Source organism: Peromyscus maniculatus, chromosome 2 (genome assembly GCF_049852395.1).
Source record: "Peromyscus maniculatus bairdii isolate BWxNUB_F1_BW_parent chromosome 2, HU_Pman_BW_mat_3.1, whole genome shotgun sequence".
Taxonomy (NCBI): domain Eukaryota; kingdom Metazoa; phylum Chordata; class Mammalia; order Rodentia; family Cricetidae; genus Peromyscus; species Peromyscus maniculatus.
Window position 1 is genome coordinate 142,317,600 of NC_134853.1, and position 18,766 is coordinate 142,336,365.

Consider the following 18,766-nt stretch of genomic DNA (forward strand, 5'->3'; position numbering starts at 1 on the left):
TTTTCACTTTAACTTAGTTAAAAATAATCGACTTCATTATGACATTCTCATATCTATATCTATATACACATGTAGATATATCATAATTTACTCACACCTCTTCTCACAAAAGAGTAATTTAAAACTAAATTGAGGCCTCTCAGCAGATTGTGAAATCACTGTAGTGACAGCCAGCATTTTAAGATGACATTCATTTATTTCCTCATATACTTGTGTGTGTGTGTGTGTGTGTGTGTGTGTGTGTCCGTCTGTCTGTCTGTCTGTCTGTCTGTGGAGGCACACATGTGGAGGTCAGGGGACAGCTTGCAAGACTGAGTTCCTCCTTCTACCATGTGAAAACTGGGGCTCGAACTCAGAACTCAGGTCCTCAGGCTCAGCAGCACACGCCTTTACCCGTGGAGCACATTTTACAACAAATAAGACAGTTTTACAATAATTAATAATCAGAGTATATCACGATTGTTAAATATTGTCAGGTGAAGCTTTGGCTTCATTATGTATCCATGCCCTACCCCCCACAAGCGCACATGTTGAGTGGTGGTATGCCATGTATTTCCTGCCATGAAAGATGAATCTCGGTTAAATATTTGAAAGTTCTGATGTGAATGAAGGGAAAAGGTGAAGTCGTTCCTGTGTGTGTGTGTGTGTGTGTGTGTGTGTGTGTGTGTGTGTGTGAGAGAGAGAGAGAGAGAGAGAGAGAGAGAGAGAGAGAGAGAGAGAGAGAGAGAGAGAGAGAGAATGGGCATGCATGTAACATACATTTGAGTGAAGGTCAGAGGACAATCTTGGTGTTGGTCCTCACCCTCCACCTTGCGTGAGGCCGAGTCTCTTCCTGCTCAGCTGTACATGTTAGGCTCCCGGGTCCACAAGCTTCTTGAATTTGCCTGTCTCCATCTGGAAGTACAGAGGTTCATGACCACATCTGGCTTTCTATGGGTACCAGAGATCCTAGTTCTGGTCTTCAGACCTGTGTGGTAAGTGCTTTATCTATTGAGCTGTCTTCTCAGCCCCTGAAATCATTCCTACCCAGCATCCTTGGCTCTTAGCCTTGCTCAGACACTCTGCAGCTCAGCACAACCATGGGAAGGTGAGAGAGGGTAGGACTTACGGTTAGCCAGAGCTAGCCCATCACATTCTACTCCCTAGTCTGCCTGTAAGAAGCCATAGGGCCAAGGACTGAACATCCCAGGAGACCTTTCTGAGCCCTCAGAGGCTCAAGACCAGCAGCTCCGATGCATCTCTGTGTGCTGGGGATACTGTAAGTGCCATCCGCTGAGCTGAGCCAGACAGTGTGCTCTGATGCTGTAGTGGATATAACAAGTCACCCTCAGTTTACACAGAAAACATACTTTCTCTCTCCTGTGGCCAGGTCAGAAATCAAAAATGGGTCTTATTTGTCTAAAATCAAGGTGTTGGCAGGTTGAGTTCATTCTGGAATTTGTGGGGAAGGATCTGTCACTATTTTCCAGCTTCTATAGGTTGCCTGTCTTCCTTGGCTTACGGCTCCTCACTTCATCTTCAAAGCCAGCACAGTAGTAAGATGTGTAGGTCCATGACATATAGCACATCACTTACCAAAGCAGCTGCTGTAAACATTAGTACTGAATGAATATGCCTGGCATCCTGATCATATGGCTAAGACCACAGACTCCTAGAACGACGAGTGCTTTTCCAGGTTATGCAGACCTAGCAGCAGAGCTGAACCTGGAACCCAGACCATACATGTCTTTCCTCTTCGACATCTAAACAGATGGTAGCCTAAATTTTCAATGCACAAGATTTCATATTCTAGGCCTTTGGGTGACATTTCTCTTAGCCACGTTGGCTGGTCATTAGAGGATAGGGTATAAGAGTTCAAGCTTGGTGCCTGCTAGACCTTGCCTTAAATCCTCATTTTACTTTCTATCAGTTAGCTATTGCTTTGTAACAAGACACCTCGATTAGGATTTTTCCCTAGAAAAAGAACCAAGAGAATATGCATGGCTATATAAGGAAGTGATTTATTGTGGAATTAGCTCTTGTGATAAAGTCCCACCACATGCCACCAGCAAGCAGGAAGACTGGGGAAACATTTCAGTCCCACTCTGAAGGTCTGAGGGACAGGGAACCACTCGTGTATAATTTAGAGTCTGAAAATCTCAAACCAAGAACTCTGAGGGCAGAAGACACTGGGTTTGGGGAGACCAAGGAGAGCTGAGGGTGTAGAGCACTTACCTAGTACACACGAGGCCCTGGGTTTGATCTCTCACACTGAAATGAAAACGAAGCAAGGAAAAAACAGCAACAACATCAGCAGAAACAAAACAAAAACAAAAAAAGAGATTCAATTAGTCTTTCAACTCAAGTCCTCCACATACTGAACTGAATGAGGTCTTCTTGCAGCGAGAGACAGAGAGAGAGATGCCTTTACTCCATCCACCGATGCAGATGTCATGCCCTCTGAGAATCCTCTCAAAGACACACCAGGAATAGCATTTTACCAGCTCCCTGGGCATCTCTTAGCCCAGTCAACTTGACAGAAAACTAACCATCGTTCTACTCCCAAATCTGGCAGGGTTCTCAGTACCAGCTTCTAGTTTCTCATTAGCCTGCGGGATGGCTGGAGCGTTCTACTGATAGACACCAAGGGGCCGATCTTAGCTGGGTCAGCTCATGTGTCTGTGGCTGCCCAGTGGGTCAGCTGAGAGCGGTCAATCTAGGATGACCTGGGCTGGGACAAAAGGCTTTGTGCTATGCAGCTTCTTACTACTGTCCAGCAGGCAAGCCTGGGCTAGTTCCCACAGGGACAGATGCCCTAAAGCAGCAGTGCTCAGCTTGTGGGTCAAGACCCCTTTGTGGGTTGAACAACCTTTTCACAGGGGTTGCATATCAGATATTTACATTATGGTTCAAATAGTAGCAAAATTACAGTTATAAATCAGCAATGAAAATAATTTTGATTTGGGGGTCACCACAACATGAGGGACTGTACTAAAGGGTCCCAGTGTTAGGAAGGTTGAGAACCAGTCCATTAGAGGATCTAATCTAAAAGTGTTTCTGCTTCTTTATGGGGATTTTCCAAGGTCCCTTTGCAAAGTGTGTGGATGCCAGGAGGACTGGAAATGGTCAGCTCTGTAGTTAACCAACCACATATGCATTTCTTAATTCCTCTGGGCCTCCGTTTCTTCATTTCTTAATAATACCTCTCAAGGAGCGAGGATTAAATGATTTAAGATATGCATGACAGTAGTGTTCTAGTGGAAGTTCCACCTCAGCCCCGGCACCCTGGCATCCATACACCCAAAGAGTCTGGAATGTTCTGATGGAAGCTCCACCTCTCTGCCCAGACCCTGCCCCCCCAGAAAGTCCTACCAAACATGGCTCCTCCCCTTGAGATGCTCAAGACCACCCCCACAGGGAATTTAAAATGCACCCCAGAAAACAGACACGTGGTTTTTCAGTCTCTCATCCTTGTCTCCTCTCTAGCGGGGTGCGGGGAGGCTAGAGAATCTTCCAAGAATGCTTTACCCATTAAACCAGGGTTTTTTCTAATTCGGTCTGATTTGGATTGCTGCGTTGGCTGAGAGGCTTATGGGGTGCAAAAACTTTTCAAAGAGCACCTGCCGGTGCTTCATAATGACAGCAGTTCTGATTTCCATTATTACTGCTGTTATTGTTATTGCAATAATATTTTTACTATCAAAATTCTTACAGTTACTGTATTATCTGTTTTCCATTTGCTATCACAAAATACCCAAGTCTGAAGAATGTATGAAGACAAGAGCTTTATTCAGCTCATCACTTTGGAGGTTGAAAGTTCAAAGTCAGCATGCCTATTGGCGCAGCCTCAGGTGAGGGTCCCCTTGGCTGTTGCATCAGGATGAGTGGCATCCTGGTGGGAGAGGAAGAGGCCACACGCCAAGACATGAAGCTGGAGAGGAATTCAAGGGTCGGGGTCACGCTTGAGAACAGCTCGTTCACTCTGCAAGAGCAGCATCAGAGAATCCGAGGGCAGTCAGTGCTCCCACGAACTGTCTTCCGTTGAGTTCCACTGAAGACCAAGCTCCAAACACATGAACCTCGGGGGACACGCTCACACCATGCTCAAGCCGTAGCATGCTACGGGGTGCCATGTTGTGGTGAACTTGGCTTTGCTGGGAAAGGAATGAGACCAAAGCATCACTAATTTTCGGATTGAGTCCCTATTACCCTACACTTCATAAGCAGGTGCATGTTGTTTGAGACAAATACAAGAAAAGCATTTAGGGATGGTGTAGGATTTGAACCCAGAGCACTGATAACCCTGAGTTATCAGTGCTTCACCCTGTTAGCTGTGAGAATTGGACAAAGGCCTTGCCTGCCCGTGTCTCTGCTTCTTTATCTATAAAATGGAGCTGAGCGTACCTCTTTCCCAGGTCTGCTGTGGGAGCTGAATCCATTGATCAAGGTGAAGAAGAGCTTGAAGCAGGAAAGTTCTGGGCAGATATTAGTTATTCTAATCAGTACTTCCCTTTCTGTCATTTGCACTTCTGACCTCAAAAGGGGGTCTCCGGATGACGGACCTTTCAGAAGATGATGGACGTCTCTTGGCTCTCCAGTTATCTGTGAGCAGGAAACTTACTTTAACTCATACGGTTCTTCTAACAGTTATCAAAGCTTAAAAGTTTCATTTAAAAAAAAGGGACAAATTCCAAGTGCTCAACCCTCTAAAATTAGAGGGAATGACTCACAGGTCACCAGCGTCCCTGGAACAGAGTGGCTTCTGTTTTATTGCTATTAAGTAGGATTTAGCTCTATTTTATTAAGGCAATTTTTACAGTCATGTGAGAGGTTAATGCATTTTGCACATAATCCATGCCTAACTCACTAAATGCTGAACCCATTAAAGACCAGTTGCCTAGGGCCAGATTTCAAGACAGAGCCACATAGTATGGGTGGTGTAGAATGAGTGACTGAAGACACGTGAGAGTTTAGAGTTTTTTCCAAAAACTTGGACCTTTGTGTGTATGCGCGCGTGTGTGTGTGTGTGTGTGTGTGGGGGGGGTGTTGTTCCTCAGACACCATCTATCTTGGTTTTTGAGACAGGGTGTCAGGTGTCATTGGCCTGGAACTCAACATTAGACTAGACTGGCTGACCAACAAGCCCAGGGGATTGGATTGCCTCTGCCTCCCCAGTACTGGGATTCTGAGTTTATGCCACCATGGCTGCTGGCTTTGTTTATGTGGGCTCTGGGGTTTGAATTCAGGTCCTCATGCTTACATGGCAAACACTTTATTAACTGAGCCATCTCCCCATTCTTAAAACTTGTTCTTAAATGAGAAAATAACAGGGCTTCATCCTGGCAAAGATCTTAGGTACCTATTACTGCTGACGGTAGGTTTCACTGAGGACTGTGGACTGGTATCTGGGTAGAAGACATTTGCAAGAACCCTCCACTTATTTCCAACTCCCTTGTCAGTAATTTATTTCAATTGTTCTCCACATTCTAGGACCTGAGTCTCAGTGTCCGCCAAAAGTAGTGTCTTTCTCTCTCTCTTTCTTCCTTCCTTCCTTCCTTCCTTCCTTCCTTCCTTCCTTCCTTCCTTCCTTCCTTCCTTCCTTCCTTCATTTCTTTCTTTCTTCCTTTCTCTGGCTTTTCGAGACAGGGTCTCTACATAGCCCTGGATGTCCTGGAACTCATTCTGTAGACCACGCTGGCCTCAAACTCACAGAGATCCACTTGCCTCTGCCTCCCAAGTGCTGGGATTGAAGGAGAGCACACCAGCACTCAGCACTGCTGTGTTTCTTAAGCAGTGACAGATTCCTTCCTCACCATCTCATCCTCAAAGACACAGGTGACTGACATTTTGGGAAGTGAGAATGACCCTGATCACATGTCTGAAGGCTGGAAGAGGGTGATAGGAAGATGAGAGTACACTGTGTACGTTTTAAGGTGTGAGCTTAATGCTTTAGGATGTAAGAATGAAACAGGGCTCTGTCTTTGTTCTAAGTCAGCTTTAGTGAGATGGGTAACATTCGGCCAGGTGTGCCTATGTGACCTTTTCAAGGGTATAATCTGGTGAATTTAAAGCTTTTGGTTTAATTTACAATTATGTGTATGCATGTGTGCCTATGTGGGGGTATGTGCTTATGTGAGTGCAGGTGCCCTTGGGGGCCAGAAGAGGGCACCAGTCTGGAATCACAGGCTGTTGGGAGCCACCTGATATGAGTCCTGGGAACTGGACTCAGGTCCTTTGCAAGAGCAACCAATGCTCTTAGCAACTGAGCCATTTATCCAGCCCCTTGATGAATCTAGACAGAGAGACTTGTGTATATAACTGCTGCCACAGTGGAGATAGAGACCCTGCTCTATCACACCCCCAAGTCCCCTGTGCCCTTGCATATTCAATCCCCACTCTTCATTTAGTCCTGTGACTCGGGCAAGTGCTCCTCGGATTTGTCACGATGTCAGTGATCTCAGCATATTACTTTAAATCTGTGTCATTGCATATACAAGAACTGCACTTACTTTTTCATTTTTAAATTTTTTAAAAATTAAAGTATAATTACATCATTTTCCCCTTCTCTTTCTGCCCTCCAATCCCTCCCATGGAACATCCCCACCCCCACTCTCTCTTGAAATTATGGCCTCTTTTTCTTTAATTATTAATGTTACACATCCATTTAGTGTCACAATATGTATATAATTTTAGTGGTACTAACCACTTGGTGTTGGATAACCAATTAGGAGGTTTATCCCTGGAGAGGACCATATCGCCTGTTCTTAGAATTCCTTAGTCGTCTGTAGTTCTTCATTTAGGGGATGGGGTCTGTGAGATTTTTCTCCTTCCATGTGAGCATGTCCGTGGTGTTGTATTTCTTTAGGTCCTGTTTAGGCAGCCATAGTGCTGAGGCATCCTATCTGATGCTTCCTTGTCATTTCTAGGAGACACAGCAGATTTCCTCATCCTTTGATTCTTACAATCCTTCTACCTCCTCTTCTGAAATGTTCTCTGAGCCTTGGGTGCTGTATATGTGTCTGTCAACTAGGGCTGGGCATCTCGAAATCACTTGTCCTCTGCATTGTGACCTGCTTTGGTTTTCTGTATCGGTCTCGGCATATTACAGACAAATTTCTTTGATAAAGAGTGAGAGGTTCGGCACCCTGGCCCGAGGGCATGTTTAGGCTGCAGTTAGCAATCATGCTGACTTAGTAAAGTGGCGGTAGTAGTTTCTCCTGGAAGATCCCTGACCTCTTTAGCCTCAGGTAGTCAGCTAGGATTCTAGTACAGGCATGATTTCTTTCTTGCTGATTGAGCCTTAAGTCCAAAAAGAGAGTTGTTGGTTGCTGACGAGATATGAGTGTCGCTATTGCATGCTTAGGGCCTACCTGCCATTCTGCTTGTCAACGTGGTTCATAGGCATTACAGCTGGGTAGAACTATTGGTACCATGAAAGCTAGCCCTCAGGGAGGAGACGTTCGGGTCAGAACCAGCTCAGGTCCTCTGGGTCTTGGGTCTGAGGCACTTTCTTTTCCTGTTGAGTGGTAGCCCACTGCAGATTTACACAACGTGTTTATTCACCTCTGGGTGCACACTGGGGTCATTTTCTAGTTAACTTGTTTTGCATAGTTTTGTTTTTGCAATGGGGGGGGGATTGAACCCAGGGCCTGGCAAGTGCTAAGTCAATGCTGTCACTGAATGACAACTGAAACAACTTACTTACTAGTATTTAAAAAAATTATCATGAACATTTGTGTACACATTTTTTGAGGATGCATTTTCATTTTTCTTGGGTAAATACCAGGTTCAAAATCTATTAATTTCTTTCCCAAAGTAGCATCATTTTGCACCCTTCTGAGCAGCATAGAGGGATTCCAGGGGCCCTGCATTATTTCAGTTTTACCATTCTGATGTGTTTGTAGTGTCATGGTTTAACTTGTTTTTAATATCTACAAACACTGACATCTTGTGCTTATTGAGGGTGGGATTTTATATGGCGGAATCGTAGCATCAACTTTGTGCTTTAGAATTTTGAATCAAGATGGCAGCTGTGTTCTTGAGTCTGATTTCTTCTCATCATTCCAGCTGGAGTCATGAAGTAACAAAGGCTAGTTCTACATCATTTAAAAATGGTGTATGTCTGTGTATGTAGCCTGCGTGTATGTGAGTGCTTGTGTGCATGTACAGGTGCACATGCACATGTGTGCCCAAATACGTATAGAGGCCAGAGGTTGATCTCTCATGTCTTCCTCAATCATTCTCCACTTTATTTTTTGAGACAGAGTCTCTCCCTGAGCTGAAAGCTCACCATCCCAGTTAGACTGGGTGGCTCCAGGGGACCTGTCTGTCTCCATCCACCCAGTGCCAGAGCCGCAGCTGCATGCCACCATGCCTGGCTTTTTAGGTGGGTGCTGGGGACCCAAACTCAGGTCGTCAGGCTTCTGTGGCAGGCACTTCACTGACTGAGCCCCAGCCCCAGTTCTACTGAATTGCTGAAATCCACAGAGATCTTACCTGCTTATCTAAAACCTCAGAGGTTTCAGCAAAGTAAACCAAACAAAGGATCGATAAGAGCTCACATAGGGACCACTCACTGGACCAGGTGGTGGGCGGGGTGGAGCCACCCACGCTACTTCAGCACCCTGATGCTCCTGGACCACTGTGGCACAGCGGAGGACATCAGGAGGGAGGCTTCTAAGGTAGGAACACCTGGAGGTTTCCCAATAGGCACTTTCCTATTATTTCATAGCAATGGAATGGTCAAGGGACCACGCAGAATAAAGACAGCACTTTCTAATCCCTTTGCAGATAGATAGGGTCACAGGGTTGAACTCTGGTTACTAGAACTTAAGCACAAAACAGGACAGTTATTTCCAGGTGTTTTGTGGTTGTTGTTTTAATTGTTGTTTTTTTCTTTTTATGTGCATGAGTGTTTTACCCACATGGGATGTATGTGCATCACATGCATGCAGTGCCCGCAGAGGCCAGAAGAGGGCATTGGGTCTCAGAAACCTGAGTTAAAGATGGTTGTGAGCCACCGTGTGGGTGCTCAGAATCAAACCCAGGTCCTCTGCAAGAGCATCAATTGCTCTTAACTGCAGAGCCACCTCTCCAGCCCCTACTGTGTGTCTTTTGAGAAAGTCTTGCTCTGTGGCCTTGCCTGGCCTTGAACTTGAGATCCTCCTGCCTCCGTCTCCTGAGTACTGGGGTGACTGTCATCTACCACCAAGCCCAGGTCCCAGAAAGTGTTCTTAAAGGGAGAGCATGTGGTTCTGACTGTGGCCTGGAGGATGGACTTGGTGGCTGGAAGTGAAGTATTCCTTTTGTACTATGAAACAGAGATTATGTGCTAAAGACAGTGGGCCAAGAAGGCTGTGAGCCAGGGCCCCTGCACAACATGTCGACCTTCTTCTTCAACTGTCTTTGGTTAGTACTGGGGGACACCGGTGACTTAGAGTCACTGATAGGTACCATTCAAAAAGCCAACTAGGAATGTGATCAGTAAATTTGAAAGAGGGTTTGGGGGAGTATCTGTGGGCATCTGGCACAAGCTGTACCCTGAAGAAGATACATTTCCAGGAAGTGCAGAAGGACTTTGAAAAGCCATCTGAGTGAGACCTGAGATGCTGTTAGGTTGATTTAAAAAGGTCTATCTGAGAACAGCACAGGGTTCTTTGAGACAAAAAGTCATGATTTCTAAATTGAAAGCCCCTGAAAGGCCGTGCATGGCAGCAGGACACTTCAGAGAAACAGCCTGATTAATTAGATGGCCAGCTCGAGAAGCCCTCAAAACCCAGGGGAAAAAATGATGTAGAGAAAAAAACTGAATTATGAAGGAAAATGAAAAGAATGTTTAAAACAGGGAAATACAACAGCAACAGGGAGGACCAGGTTCATGGAACCTAGAGAGGACGTCACCGAGCTGAAACTATAATAAAAGAAATACTAGAAGAAACAAAATCTCTGAGTTGGGAAAAAAATACATCTTCAACTAAAAATGCTCACGGTTGGCTGGGGAGAGACTTTGAAGGAAGCAAAGAACTTCAGAGACTGTCTTACAACTACTGGGCAGAAAAAAAAAAACAGCAAAAAAAGAAGATGGGGCCTGGAGAGATGGTTCAGCACTTAAAAACACTTGCTGCTCTTACAGAGGACCTGGATTTGGTTTCTAGCACCCACGTGGTGGCTCACAGCTACCTGTGAGCTAACACCCTCTTCTGGCCTTTCTTGGCATTGCATGTATGTGGTGCACTTTAGATACATGCAGGCAAGCACTCAAATAAAAACATGTATAATATACATAAACAGAAAAGAGGATCAGATTGTTGTCTGGTTAATCTTCAGGTTGTGCTAATAGTGGGAAACAGTTACAATATTCAGAGAAAAATAATCCTAACTTGAATTTCTATTATAAATGATTAAAATAGCAGTTTGTATTACTTGCTATGGGCCAATCTCTGCTCAGAGTGCATCCGTTGAGTTATCTCATCAGAAGTTTTCTACAGATGAGGATGCTGACTGGAGGCCACACAGCGTGCAAATGGACAGCCTACCAGGCTCAGAGGGTGCACTCAGCTTTAACTCTTGACCACCATTATGAATCTCCTGGTGGGGAACTGTAGCTATGATCTATAGCATGCGGGGATGCTGAGGAACCCATGGACTCGGGGATCCAGCCTGCCATTGTGGGTTGGATGGGGTGTAGCTAGTGGCTTCTACTGAATAGCTAGCTCTGTTCACCAGTATTGTCACCCCAAGGGGAAAAGACCTGGGCGGTGGTTTCTCACTGACAAGGAGCACTTAGTCAGTTAGACAGAAGAGGCCTTGCCCATTGTAAAAGAAAGGCAGAAGAGGATAGTGAAGTCCTGTCTGGTTGGAAGTTAGGTGGAAGGGCAGTGTGCCGGTCTCCCGATCTGTGTGCTGCCGAACGGGTCTCTGAAGGGCAGAGTCTGCTTGCAATGGGAAAAGGACGGAAGGAAGGAAGGAAGGAAGGAAGGAAGGAAGGAAGGAAGGAAGGAAGGAAGGAAGGAAAGGCCCAGGAAGCTGAGAGCAGCTTTGCAGGGGTAGGCCTTGCATTCACACTACCCCCAGACCCCAGCAACTGTCCTGTGCCCCAGAACGCAGTCCCTGAGTTCCTCATTATTCTCTCACTCATTCATTCACAGACCAGCTTACCACACTACTCCTCTTCACTGACTGATGCCTCCATGTATTCCATCCTTCACTCATGGGTTCTGTGGGTCCCCACTGGGTTGGGCCCAGAGTTTGGGGTGGTCCTGCAGGATATGTACTGACTCAGGATGCAGATCCTGGAGAAGGCTGTGTGAGTCCGTGGGTGAGGAGCTTCTCCCAGCTTCCACAGTGGAACTATGCACTACTGGGGAGGGTCTGCGCACCTGTCACGGGTACTCTCGCCTCCTCTCCGGGCACACATTAACAATTCATCGGATAAACAGGTCTCTAAAGAAAGGGCTAAGAACCGGCGGTGGTGGCACATGCCTTTAATCCCAGTACTTGGGAGGCAGAGCCAGGCGGATCTCTATGAGTTCGAGGCCAGCCTGCTCCACAGAGAGAGATCCAGGACAGGCACCAAAACTACACAGAGAAACCCTGTCTCGAAAAACCAAAACCAAAACAAAACAAAAACAAAAAACCCAAACAAACAAACAAACAAAGGCTAAGTTTGAAATGCACTTGAGAACTGGGAGAGATGAACCTGCTGTACAATCATCTAAATCTGAGTTCAAATCCCCAGAACCCATGTAGAAAGCCAGGTGAGGTGTCCTGTGCTAGTCATGCCAGCACTGGGGCGGGTGGAGACAAGCAAATGTCTGAGCTCTTTGGTCCTCAGCTCACCCTAACAGATGAGCTCTGGGGCCGGTGAGAAACTTCAAAAAATGAGGTGACGGTCAGGGAAGACGGCTGACATCCACCTCTGGCCTGGCCTGTATACATGTACACATGTACACACGTACACACACACACACACACACAGAGAGAGAGAGAGAGAGAGAGAGAGAGAGAGAGAACATTTGATTTTTTTTCCTACCTCCCATCTTATAACCAGGCCCAGGCTGCTTTTTACCACATCACTGTCTAAAAACCAGGGTGTGAATCTCACTTGAGGGCTTACAGGCATCACGGGGAACCAAGATTAGGATCACTTTGGAATCATTTACACAATAGTCAAATTTACAATTTGTATATCCTAAGCCAAGCATGAACCAGGGGCTAAGGGCGGGAGTCAGAGTGAGAGGAGGCTCTGTGGTCTCTTAATGTGGGCTGAAGAACGTCAGAAAGGTAGCCTGCCTCTGAAGGTCAGAGCAGGGCCTGCTCAAGGTCAGCCAAGGGCTGAGGCGTGAGTTAGGAGGAGGAGAGGGAGGCACCAGGATGCGATGGAGCTGGAACCCAAGGATTTTGCTGGGTCCTGGCCTGTGAGTTGCCTCTGGTGTAACCTGGCACCTTTCTGATACCAGCAGCACCTCCCCTGGCCGTGACCTCTGTGGGACTGAACGGCCAGCAGGGTGTCTCCCTGGGCACAAGTCCCCAGATACTCATGAGCTCAAATCACTGGCTGCAGGAGTGCCAGGGGCCGCCTGTGAGCATCCTCTTCATTCTCTGTCCCCTGACTACCTCTCATTCCCTGCTTCCTCTTTCCCACACATCTCTAGTCTGTTCCTTCCAAGTCCCCCTCTCCTCTCCCCTCGATCTGCCCTTTCCCTCCACCTCCGTTCATTCTCTTCTTGAAACAAATATTAAGTGATGCCTCCCAACTGCCAGATGCCAGGGGTACAGAGATGGAAGGAGCATGGTCTCCCATTGTGGAGCAGCTTCGAGGGTGCCGGAGAAGCATGTTGGCCTTTAGGAGAGAGCTCGAGCACCCTGGGAGCCGGAAGTGGGGAGCATTGCTTAAATCAGCAGCCTAGGGGCAGGCAGGTTGGGGGCAGGGGGTCAGAAGGCAAGATGGGTGGGGACCTGACTGAGGGTTCACCCAAGGAGAAGAGAAGAGAGCCTTCCAGGAAGGCTCCCGGGTACAGAAAGAGCCCAAGAGTTCCAGGTTCCCGGATCTCGGAGGGGGGCGGCGGCATTTGTTGGGAAGGAGAGCGCCCCCGCCCCCCCGCCCCCCGCTCCCCCCCCCTGTAGCGTCAGACTCTGCAAAGCATCTTGACGAGTTCAGGCGTCCTGATCAGGAGGAATTGCAGAGGAACCACACCCCAACTGCCCAGTGGGGAAGCTGGTCGGGAGCTCACTCCCCTGAAGTCCACCGCTGGGCCCTGCCCCATGTTGTTTCTTCTGGTCGCACCTGTGACCCTCAGTTGCTAGTTACCCAGGGAGCTTTAGAAAAGACAGAAACCCTTAGGTGGTGTCATGGCATCCCAGAGACACCCCCTGTCTGCTTATCTCTCAGCTTGACCGCTTGACCGGTGAAGCGTGGACAGATTGGGGCTGGGCACCTTTCGAAACGGAGACATGTGCCAGGAGTGGGGGGTGGGCAGAGAGAGAGAGAGAATCAGAGAGTGAGAGAGAGACAGAGACAGAGACGACAGAGAGAGATTGACATATATGAGTGAAGACTGTTGTCAAGGACTGGAAACCCTTCCCCACCTTGACAACAGGTATTAAATAGATCATGCTCCAGAAAAGCGCAGGAAGGTGGGTGCCATGGAAATGACCTGTGGGGGCGGGGTGGGGGCGGGGTGGCTTGCGGCTCAGTACTTTTCAGCACATGCCCCTCCCCAGCTCACTACCCCTCTCCCATTCTTGGGAGTGCCTTTCTCTTTTTTAACAAGTTGTCTCTATTTCCGTGACCTTCCTGTGTGTCCCTGGTACGATTCCTTTTGTCTCCAGGTGGAAGCAGATGCCCCCAGAACTCTGATGGGTGCCTACAACAGGAGCACTTGCACTTGCCCAGGCAGCCCTGAGCGGGAGGGCGTCCTCAGGGGTCCCGTTGAGCAGTGGCAGCTTCCTGCCAAGTTCAGTGCATAAGTGACAGATCGCACAATGCAGCCCCTGGCCGGGGCCTAACCTGCTGCACAGATCCCTGTAGTTCTCCAGAAAACCCACACACGGGTCTTTAAGGAACCACAAAAGGGTTTCCACAGGGTGCAGCTGGGACGGGGCTCCCCATTCCAAATACGGGGAGTCTGTGGTCCTCCTCGTGCTGGCACTGGTTTCCTGTGCACCTGTCAGGAGCTGTCTCTCTCCTGGGGTCACCGGAGGGACAGTCTCTTCACAGTGTTGCCATATTGCTCCCGCCTTGCTTTGCCACATGATCAGCTGTGCTAATCGCCGCTTGGCCTCACAGGCGGGAGCAGAGCCAGGGCCACTGGACTCATCGGGCTGTAGCGGTCCTGGATCTTGGCACTGTTACTAGCATCCCTCAGAGCAGTAATTACTGTCACTTAGCCCGGGTTAGTGATCTGGAGCAAGGAGCAGGCCAGCATGCAGTTCCCTGCTGCCCGCAGACCAACCACAGGCAGAGCTATGGCAGTTCGTAATAGTAACAGTGATGATAATAGCTATCATTTATCGGACACTTACTGTGGGCCAGGCCCTGCTAGGTGTTTTACATGGGATTGGGCTTCTTCCCTCCTCCCCCTCCTCCTCCTCCACCACCACCACCTCCTCTTCCTCCCCAGTTTCTCCCCATTCTTCCTTGCTTTGGTTTTAAAGCAGAGAAAGTAAAGGTTGCTCTGGGCAGAAGATCCAAGTGGCTCCAAAGCATCCTTACTCCCATGTGGCCTGGGGTTGAGCACACGGTCAGGAAGATGAGGCCAGGGGTGGGCAGAAATCTGTCTCTCTTGGGAGTTCAGCTGCCACGTCGAAGGACCCTCTCTTTGTTTGATAAATAAGTTTTCTTTCAAGCCCAAGCTTGGCTAGCTCTCGTATACAGATTAGAAGTACCCGTCTAGGGATGGTGCCACCCATAGTGGGCTGAGCCCTCCTGCATCAGTTAATGATCGAGACAAACACCCACATGCCCACGGGCTAGTCCGATCTAGGCAATGCCTCGATCGATCGAGGCTTTTCCCTCAAATGATTCTGGGCTGTGTCAAGCTAACTGCAGTACAAACAAAAACGTGAGCCACCGGACAGAGTATCCAAGAACCCCACACCTCGGTGCCATTCTGGCGTTTGCTGTGTGGTGGGGTTTGAGAGTCAGAGGGAGGCTGGAGCGACTGACTGACTCTAAAAGTGTAACATGGAGATCTGCTACGACAAAGCATGGATGGCGCTGACTGGACGTGGCAGGGTGGTGGTCACAGGTGACTTGGGGAGAGCGGCCCTGTGGAGTCGGGGGTGGTGTTGATCAGAAGTCATATTAGGGTGGGCTCAAAGATCATTGACCTTGAGGGGTGGTGAAGGTATCGAGGAAAGAAATTCTTTGGAAGAGTTTTGCTACAACTGAGAAAATTCAGACAGTAACTGAAGGTTAGGAAGGGGCTTGTGGAATACAGTAAAGGGATCTTTTTAAATGGGAGGTGAGCGTGTTAGTGGCAAGGGCCGACTGGAATTGGCTCGAAGAGAAATTTACTACCATGGGGAGACCTGTCCACTGTGGATGGCATCATTCCCTAAAAGGTGCTGAGAAACAGCATGTACCCATCATTCAGTTTTGATTGTGGATGTGGTATGACCAGCTCCTTCAAGCCCCTGCTGTCTTGACTTCTCTGTCATGATGGCCTGTCCCTTTAAACTGTGACACCCCCCCATAAGCCCTTTCTCTTTTGAATTGCTTTTGTAAGAATGTTTTTTTACAGAGATCTTATTATTGTGTGTATGTGTATGGATGTGGGTATGCACATGTGCATGCAAAGTGTCTGAGGAGGCCAGCAGAGGGCGTCAGATCCCCTGGAGCTGGAATTACAGGTGACTGTGTGCTGCCCAGTGTGGGTGCGGAGAACCGAACCCCACTCCTCTACAAGAGCAACAAGTGCTCTTAATCAATGTGCTGTCTCTCCAGCCCTTTGTCAGAGTGTTTTTATCAGAGCAACAAGAAAACAAAGGCAATGTCTATCTCCAAACTTCTCAACTTAGTTGGACCTGGAAACATCAGCCCTTCTCCCCTCCCTGATTTGCTAGGGTGACATTTCCTCTGCAGGGGCATGGTGGGTGGAGAGGTCACTGCCTCTGCTTTTGGCCTCTGCTAGGGACTACAGTGTACGAACCAGCTCCCTCCTCCTCTTGGGGCTGAGTCTGATGCTTGTGGTAGAATTCTGTGGCTCCGTGCTACCCCAGCTCTGTGTTTCTGCCAGCACCAAGGCCCTCCAACAATGTTGGCTAAGAGGTGAATGAATGGATGGATCCCGAGGACAGGGCTACTGCAAAGCTCTCAAACATTTATCTTGAATCTCGGAAATGCAAGAAAAATTGGCCCATCTGTTTCCACATTCTATCAGGATAGCAAGAAGCCACAGCAACTCAATCATGCGTGACAATCCCAGAGAGAGGCAGGATGCATCTGTGTGAACCATTCTGTGTGTGTGTGTGTGTGTGTGTGTGTGTGTGTGTGTGTGTGTGTGCATGCAAGCACATGTATAATCCCATGTGTGTAAGAGATGCATGGCTGAGTATGTTGCTGGATGAGTGTGAGCTGGTATTTCCAGGAGTGTGTGCATTTATGCATATCCATGTGCCCTTGCATTCAGGGACAGGATCTCTGCTCATCACCATTTGCCTGTACCCATAGGGTGAACCACCTAGGAAGTCTCTTTCTTTTTAAATCAAATTCTTGATGTTTATATAAATTTAAAAACAGTCCCTCTTCACTCATTCAGACTAATCTAGGCTGAGTTGCTTTATAAACTGATCAAAACCCTAGAACTATTTTAGAAGCTAGCCACATTCTCCAGCCCTGACTGGCCTGTGGTGACCTCAGACTTAGCTCCTCCCCTGAAGAGACGTTGCTTCCTCCACAAGCGCCTTCCCCTTGAGGGTTTGGCAGCCACAAGGTCCTGAATTTTTACCATCTTGTTCAGGACATGGTACCGTCCGGAAGTGGGGTAGGTCAAATGTGCCTTCTGTGACAGGAACTAAGTTTGAAACTTCATCTCATTTTAATGAACTAAAGTAACTCTAACAGCTGGAGAGGAGGCTCCGTCAGTTGAAGCGTCTGCCCCCAAAGCACAGGGACCTCAGTGGATCTCCAGAAGCCACGTAAAAAGCGGGCAGTGCTGGTGCAAGCTGTAATCCTAGCCCTGGGGAGGCAGCCTCAGGTGGTTCCGTGGGGATCTCTGGCCAGCTAGTCTCACTGAATTAGTCAGCTCCCAGCTCAGTGGATGGCCCTGTCTCAAGAAAAAAAAAATTAATAAATCAGTTGTTGTGATAAAAGAAGCCACCCCATGTAGACTTCTGCACTCCACAGGCACAGACACAAGCACATGCACACACATACACATGCACACACATACACATGCACACACACACACACAGGGCCACATGCACACACACATGCACACATGTACACACATATACACACACACAGAGCCACATGCATGCACATACACCCCCTCCCCCCCACACCCACAAACACACTGACAAAATACCCATATGGACACACACACTGACACACACACACACACACACACATTTACACATGTACACATGTACACATGCGCACATGCACACACTCATGCACACACACAGGTAAATCTACACAGGGCCAGTAGCTGTGCTACTGAGCTGTACTCATCTGGAGCCTGCATCCTCTGCTTTTCTTACCCTACTGCAATCTCAAACCCCAGCCTGGTGCCTGACACTGAGAGGCGGTGAATGAACACCAGCTCTCGGAAGGCATGCAGCCAGGGTGGGTCTTCAGGGACTCACACTAATGAATAGAATGATAGAGATTGATACAATAAGTGAAAAAATAAATATTGTCTGTAGATAAATGAGTGCTTCTGAAATGTTGGATAAGTATCTTCCCTAAAGAGTTACATAATGTCTTTATAGAGTTTATCTTAAGAGTTTATTAAAATTGCCTCTCTCTCTCTCTCTCTCTCTCTCTCTCTCTCTGCATTAGAAGCAGCTCAGCACTTCCTGATCTATTCCTGAGGTCCACCATTCTCTCTCACCTGTGGATCCCCACTGGAGTTGAACTGTCTCTGACCTGTGGACCCACTCTTCTGTCCGTGTCTTGTCCTAAGTGAATGACTTGGTGTGACCTGCCTCTGAGAACAGCAGGATCCCTGGGGATGTCACCTGGAGAGATGATCCCCACAGCGCCTGCTCACGGAGTTGTGGGGACAACACAGAGACTCACATTTTTCTGAAGAATCTCTGACATCCTCTATGAAGCTATTAATCATTGATATTAGCACTAGTATTTAAATTATCATTTCCTCTCATTAGGATCTGGTGGCTGGCCAGTCAGTTGAGAGGAAATTTAAAAAAAGATATAATTGATGACTTTATTTTTTTCACTTTTAATAAGAAATTGTAAAGTCAAGTCACACAATACTTTATACATACCTCAAACCTGAAGAAGTTTATGAAGTTTATATATTTCTGTATATATATTTAAAACAATGGACTCCTTTACTGAATGGAAGATGAATATATAAACTAGGTATAAATGGGACTTCTGGGCCACAGGAAAGTGGTGCTCAATGTGGTTGTCCCCTCCACACCCACACCCACCACACTGCCCTTCTCAGAACTCCATGTAGGTTACATCCTCAATCCCTGTTCACGGGGGCTCAAGTGACGTGCCATTTCATTCACTCCTTCGTCACTTGAGCTGTGCTGAGAACGCTGGCAGATCACGTTTGATGTGCTTTCTCCTCCCCACCCCCCCCCACCCCCC